This window comes from Pan paniscus, chromosome 11, assembly GCF_029289425.2.
Source record: "Pan paniscus chromosome 11, NHGRI_mPanPan1-v2.0_pri, whole genome shotgun sequence".
Classification (NCBI taxonomy): Eukaryota; Metazoa; Chordata; class Mammalia; order Primates; family Hominidae; genus Pan; species Pan paniscus.
The window spans coordinates 83,077,519-83,084,423 of NC_073260.2; the positions used below are offsets into that span (position 1 = coordinate 83,077,519).

The 6,905-nt window shown below is 47.3% G+C and overlaps 1 protein-coding gene across 11 annotated transcripts in view; it reads right to left on the bottom strand.

Annotated features, from left to right (window-relative positions):
- KIF27 (kinesin family member 27) overlaps positions 1–3,094 on the bottom strand; it is an 86,416-nt gene extending 83,322 nt beyond the window's left edge. For 3 of the 11 annotated variants that reach the window (XM_034967500.3, XM_055091945.2, XM_055091941.2), the window contains exon 1: positions 2,923–3,094. The gene's annotated coding sequence lies outside the window, so the exon portion shown is untranslated. Of the gene's footprint in view, positions 1–1,685; positions 1,793–2,355; positions 2,472–2,536; positions 2,776–2,801 lie in introns of those variants that run through there. The other 8 variants (XM_055091944.2, XM_055091942.2, XM_055091943.2 and 5 more) reach the window with 7 other exon arrangements.
- Between the last annotated feature and the right edge of the window lie 3,811 nt (positions 3,095–6,905).

The window sequence follows — 6,905 nt, forward strand, 5'->3', positions numbered from 1 at the left end:
AGTGAAAAGACAACTCACTGAATGGGAGAAAATATTTGCAAGACATATATCTAACAAGGAACTTGCAACTAGAATATATAAATATTATAACTCAAAAAGTTTTTTAAAAATTTTAAATAGGCAAAGCATCTGAAAAGGCAGTTCTTTAAAGAAGATATACAAATGAATAATGAGCACATGAAAAGATGCTCACCATCATTAGCTATCAGGAAAATGCAATCAAAACCACAATGAGAGGCCAGGTGCACAGTGGTTCATGCCTGTAATCCCAGAATTTTAGGAGACTGAGGTGGGAGGATGACCTGAGGTCAGGAGTTCAAGACCAGCCTGGACAACATGGTGTAACCCCATCGCTACCTAAAATACAAAAATTAGCCAGGTGCAGTGGCTCAAACCTGTAATCCCAGCATTTTGGGAGGCTGAGGTGGGAGGATCACCTGAGGTCAGGAGTTCGAGACCAGCCTGAACAACATGGTGAAACCCCGTCTCTACTAAAAATACAAAAATTAGACGGGCATGGTGGTGGGCGCCTATAATCCCAGCTACTAGGGAAGCTGAGGCAGGAGAATCGCTTGAACCCAGGAGGCAGAGGTTGCAGTGAGCTGAGATCGAACCACTGCACTCCAGCCTGGGCGATACACCAAGACTGTCTCAAACAAACAAACAAACAAACAACAACCAAAATGAGATACCAATCCACATCCACTAGCACTGCTATAATAAAAAAGATCATAAGTGTTGGCAGGGTATAAAGAAATTAGAACCCTCATACACTATTGGTGGGAAGGTAAAATGGTACAGCCACTTTGGAAAACAGATTGACATTTCTGCAAAAAGTTAAACATACAGTTATCTCTTGACCCAGCAATTCCACTCCATCACTTGATCCAGCAATTCCACTCCCAAGAGAAATGAAAACATTGTGTTCGCATAAAAACTTATATACAAATGTTCAGTTTTGGAAGGATAAAGCTTATACTAAATTTAACAAGTAATCTATGACAATGTTTAAGTGCAGATGATGAAAAGTAATGAATTTGAGGTGAGGTTAGGTTCTTTGGAAAAGCTGCTGAGTCTTGAAGATTACCATTAAGTAACACAGACAACTAGACTGAAATAATATTTTATTAATAACACTAATAACAATAAATTGATAATATTCACTACCCTTGAAAAAAAAAAAACCATGGCCCAGCACGGTGGTTCACATCTGTAATCCCAGCACTTTGGGAGGCCAGGGCGGGTGGATCACTTGAGCCCAGGAGTTCGAGACCAGCCTGGGCAACATGGAGAAACCCTGTCTCTACTAAAAATACAAAAATTAGGCAGGCATGGTGGCGTGCGCCTGTAATCCCAGCTACTCAGAAGGCTGAAGCGAGAGGATCCCTTGATCCTGAAAACAAAACAAAACAAATGTGAGCCACGATGCCCAGCCTCATTTCTTGGGGTTTTTAATGGTAATATCTATAAAGAATTTGGTTATAAAGGCAACTGAAACTTATTCTAAGCATTAAAAAAAATAATAATGGGGCCGGGCACAGCGGTTCACGCCTGTAATCCCAGCACTTTGGGAGGCCAAGGCAGGTGGATTGCTTCAGCCCACGAGTTCCAGACCAGCCTGGGCAACATGGTGAAACCCTGTCTCTACTAAAAATACAAGAATGTGCCAGGCTGTGGTGACGCACCTGTAGTCCCAGCTACTTGGGAGGCTGAGATTGGAGGATCGCTTGAGCCCGGGAGGTTGAGGCTGCAGTGTGCCACTGCACTCCAGCCTGAGTAACAGAGCGAGACCCTGTCTCAAAACAAAACAAACAAACAATAACAATGGTCCACAAACATAGGGCTTGTAAAACATCAATATACAAGAAATAAAGTTTTTACACAATCCATAGCACTTATACTTCAGATTCTGATCAATTATAGTCATCAGAAACATACGTATTATGTCGCCAATAAATGATTTTAAAAAAGCAAAATCTGATTGACTGGTCGTATTTAAGTATACTCAACGGGTTTTTGAAATCTGAGCAAAGGCAAGAGAAATATTGAATCCCTCATGTCATGTCACTGGTCAGGAATGAGTGTCTCCAAAAACCGTTGCCATCCCGTACCCTTGATTTCCCAGAAAGCAGTGGTTGTCTTAAATGTGTGGTTTGTTAATTATTTTCATAAAAAACTTCCCAGTAGATGGACAGTAAATCGCATACGGAGCTCAGAAAAGGCCCCAAATACGTAAAGACGACAAAAGAGTAAAGAAGGGCAAACAACAAGGATTTTCAACACTGGAGACTTAAAAGGTGTTACTTAAAAGGTGTTTCAAAGAAAGAATCCGGGCGCTTTGCTCTTTATAGTCACCTGCCTCCGAGGGAGGGAGCTCTCGAGCTTGAATGTGCCCAAGGTTCAACCTCTACGGTAGGAAATGCGCCCAAGTTTCAACCTCTACGGTGGGAAATGCGCCCAAGTTTCAACCTCTACATGGGAAAAAGACGCCTGCGATAAAACAAAGCGCTCGGTGGTGGTGGCCCTCGCGTCGCACCTCACGCCGTGCAGCGACACGAGACGAACACAGGGTGCGCTCTGAGGGGCCGGGTCCCGCGTTCCGGTCGATCGGTGTTCCCCGGGACCCGCTCCTCAGGGCTGACCCAACTTCCTCCGGAAGGGGCGCTCTGCCTCTAGTCGCTCGCCGGGCTCCCAGCCCCGACCCCAGACCCCTCGGACGCCCCCATAGGCCTAGCTGGCGCCCCAACCGCCCACCCTCCGCTACCCCCCCGCGGCAGCCCCGACCCCAAGCCGGCGCCTACTAGTCCCAACGGCGGGCTGGGGGCGCGGGAGCGGCGGGCGCGGCGGGCTGGAGGGCGGGCACCGCGAAGGGAGGGCGCCCCACTTCCCCGCACCGCCCGGCCAGGCCCGCCGAGCACTGACCGGCTCGGGACAGCCCAGGCCCCTGGCGGCGAGCGCCGGACTCCTTAGCTTCGCTCTGCCACACTGCGCAGCCGCCGTCCGCGTCTTTTGTTGTCGCGAGTTCTCCTGGCAACCGGCGAAGCCCGCCTCCCGCCTCGTCCTCTCCTGGATGCCGCGTCCTGGCCCCGCCCCCATCCTGGCCACGCCCCCAAGCCCGCCGCGCAGGAGTCCTGCGTCCCCAGGAAATCCGTAAAGGGCCGGCCCCTGGGCTTGCCTGCAAATCCGAGTTGTGTCCCACCAACGCGCTGGGACCGGTCTGTGAGGCCTGAGCGCAAGCATCTTTCTACGGGTTCGTGAAATGAGTGAGAACGATTCCACACCGTGTTTCAATATCTTAGCTACCAATTCAGTTTATTTTTATTTTTATTGAGTAAAACTTGCCTAACATAAACCATCTTAAAACTCACAATTCAGTGGCGTTTAATGCATTCACAGTGTTGTGCAACCATCACCTCTGTATATACTTCAGAAACATTTTCATAACCCCAAAAGAAAATCCCCAAACCAGTTAGCAGTCATTCCTTCTGGTTCCCCTCTCCCCACAACCCCAGCCAGCCACTAATCTACTTTCTGACTCTGTGATAGCTTTACCTATTCTGGGCATTTCTTTATTGATGGAATCATTCAGTATATGACCTTTTGTGTCTAGCTTCTTTTGCTTAATGTTTTCAAGATGCAGTCATGTTTTAACATCTATCAGGGCTTCTTTTCTTTTTCTTTTTTTTTTCTTTTTTTTTTTTTTTGAGACGGAGTCGCACTCTGTCGCCCAAGCTGGAGTGCAGTGGCGTGATCTCGGCTCTCTGCAACCTCCACCTCCCGGGTTCAAGCGATTCTCCTGCCTCAGCCTCCCGAGTAGCTGGGATTACAGGCGCGTGCCACCACGCCCGGCTAATTTTTTGTATTTTTAGTAGAGACGGGGTTTGTTTCACTGTGTTAGCCAGGATGGTCTTGATCTCCTGAACTCGTGATCTGCCCGCCTCGGCCTTCCAAAGTGCTGGGATTACAGGCGTGAGCCACCACGCCCGGCCCTTTAGATGGAGTTTCGCTCTTATTGCCCAGGCTGGAATGCAATGGCGCCATCTAGGCTCAACGCAACCTCCACCTCATGGGTTCAAGCGATTCTCCTGCCGGATTACAGGCATGAGCCACCCTGCCCGGCCCTATCAGGACTTTTTAGGGCTGAAAAAATTCCATTGTATGGATATAGACATACCACATTTTGTTTATCCATTCTTCAGCTGGTGGTGGACATCTGGGCTGTTTCCATGCTGCTATGGACATTCACATACAATATTTGGATGTCTGTTTTCAGTTCCTTTTTTTTTTTTTTGAGATGGAGTCTCGCTCTGTTGCCCAGGCTGGAGTGCAGTGGCGCTATCTCAACTCACTGCAAGCTCCGCCTCATGGGTTCAAGCAATTCTCCTGCCTCAGCCTCTGGAGTAGCTGGGATTGCAGGCATGTGCCACCACCACGCCTGGCTAAGTTTTCTGTATTTTTAGTAGAGACGGGGTTTCACCATGTTGGTCAGGCTGGGCTCGAACTCCCGACCTCAGGTGATCCGCCCACCTTGGCCTCCCAAAGTGCTGGGATTATAGGCGTGAGCCACCGCGCCGAGCCTGTTTTCAGGTCTTTTAGGTATGGACGTAAGAGTGGAATTGCTGGGTCGTATGGTAATATTTAACTTTACCAATTTAGTTTTAAATGCTTTAATGCCTCCTGTTTTTAGTAGCACAATCTAAGCATCTTCAAAAACCCTTCCTTCTCTCATGAAATATAGGAATGAAGGTGGGGGGAAAAAGCTGACTATTTTATTTACAGTTTTTATTTTTTTTCTTTTAACTGAATTATTTAAAATTTTAAAAATTCAGTCTGGGCACAGTGGCTCACACCTGTAATCTCAGCACTTTGGGAGGCTGAACTGGGAGGATCACTTGAGCCCAGGAGTTTGAGACCAGCCTGGGCAACATAAGGAGACCCCCATCCCTACAAAAAATCAAAACTTAGCCAGGTGTGGCTGAGTATGCCTGCAGTTCCAGTTACTCTGGAGGCGGAGGTGGGAGAATGGTTTGAGCCTGGGAGGTCAAGGCTGCAGTGAGCTGTTGTTGCACCATGGCATTGCAGCCTGGGTGACAGAATGAGACTCTACCTCAAAAAAATAATAAATAATACATAATTTTTAAAATTCTAAGATTTCATTTATACACATACCTGTGTATTGAGTCATGATGTCAAGGGAATTTCTGATAGTGGCTCAGTATCAATCAAATTCGAAAGCCACTGTCCTGGGCTTGCTTTTCAGATTGGGGTGATGGATTATTTCCTAGTCTTCCAAGGTTCCCCTCATGATTGGTGGAGATTGTGGTTGCCCAATTTGACTATAGGGCCAAGTTGCATTTTTAGAACTCTTTGAAAACAAACAAAAACTCACATCATGACTGTGAATTGGTAAGTCAGACTGGTCTGCTGACAAAACTTCAATAATTAATAGTACGTAACAATTTAAGTCTAGGAATACCCAGAAGTCTCAACAGAAGTTCTCAAGAGGCCACACAATTGCAGAGAGGAGGTCAGCAAATGCCCAACAGCATTAGAATGGGGCATTTTCCATTGTCCCCAAATTGATGTCTTGAGTCCAGAGTTAGAGAAAAGGAGTTACTTAAGTTCCCCACACTGTAAAGTGAATGCCAGTCATTGCCAACCCCTCCTCCCTAGGATTTATAGCAGGACTAAGCTAATTCCATTCAAATTCCAATCCTATCTCTTTTTTAAGTCTCTGTAAGAAAGACTCGGCAGTGCAGTCAAGGGGTCTTGGGCCTTGTGGGTTGGAGAGTAAGAGGCCTCCCACCTAAGTCAAAGGAGGCTCTAAGAGTGACGGGCAAACCCTGTGTGATGTGCTAGAAGAGGAAACCTGGCCTTCTGGTGGGAGCAACTAGGGGAAGAAGTAAGCTGATCTTCTTCTCAAGAATGGAGCGAAGCAACTGAGATGTTGCTGTAGTAGAGCAGCCTGTGTTCCTGCAGTTTAGCAGGGGGAGAAGCTGTGATTTGCTCATGGTCCAGGGGATCCTTTGGAGGGCACCCAAGCTTGAGCCCCATGAAGATTGTCTTGAGGACTGTCTCCTGCAGATAAGTCCCCATCAGTAAGAGGCAGTGGGAGGAGCTGGGCTTGGGATTAGCAGAAGTAATTGAGCCAGTGCTGGATCTTCTTAAGGGAACTAGGTCTTCTCCTTAAGGGAACTGTATCTTTCAGGTCCACTGAAGAACTCTGCATACGTCCCATGGGAGACCAGCTTTGGGCTGCTTGTCCTACAGAGAAAAACATCCATGCCCAGTCCACTTTACCAGAAAAGCAGTAACAAACAGAAGATTACAGCTAGACCAAATTAAATAAAGAAATATGTGCCCCTTTCCCCTAAATCATCTTCCCTCACCCACATTTTGAGAAAAGCTGGATCCAGGAAAGAAAGGAAGTATTAAAGGAAGTATTAAGGAAACCACAGATCATACCTCTTCTCCCACTTTAAATTATTTCAATGGTGCTATAATGTTTGATGAATTCCCTTAATTTCTCTGGCGGGGAGAAAAGAAGCTTTATACTTTAAAAATGGGGTTTCTTTAAAAACGGGGGTGGGCGGTGGTGCACGCCTGTAATCCCAGCACTTTGGGAGGCTGAGGCAGGCGGATCATGAGGTCAGGAGTTCGAGACCAGCCTGGCCAACATAGTGAAACCCCGTCTCTGCTAAAAATGCAAAAACTAGCCGGGCGTGGTGGCATGGCCCTGTAGTCCCAGCTACTCAGGAGGCTGAGGTGGGAGAATCGCTTGAACCCAGGAGGTGGAGATTGCAGTGACCCGAGACCATGCCATTGCACTCCAGCCTGGGTGACAGAGTGAGACTCCGTCTGAGAAAAAAAAGGGGGAAGGGTGGTTTCTGTGCCATCATTTTGCC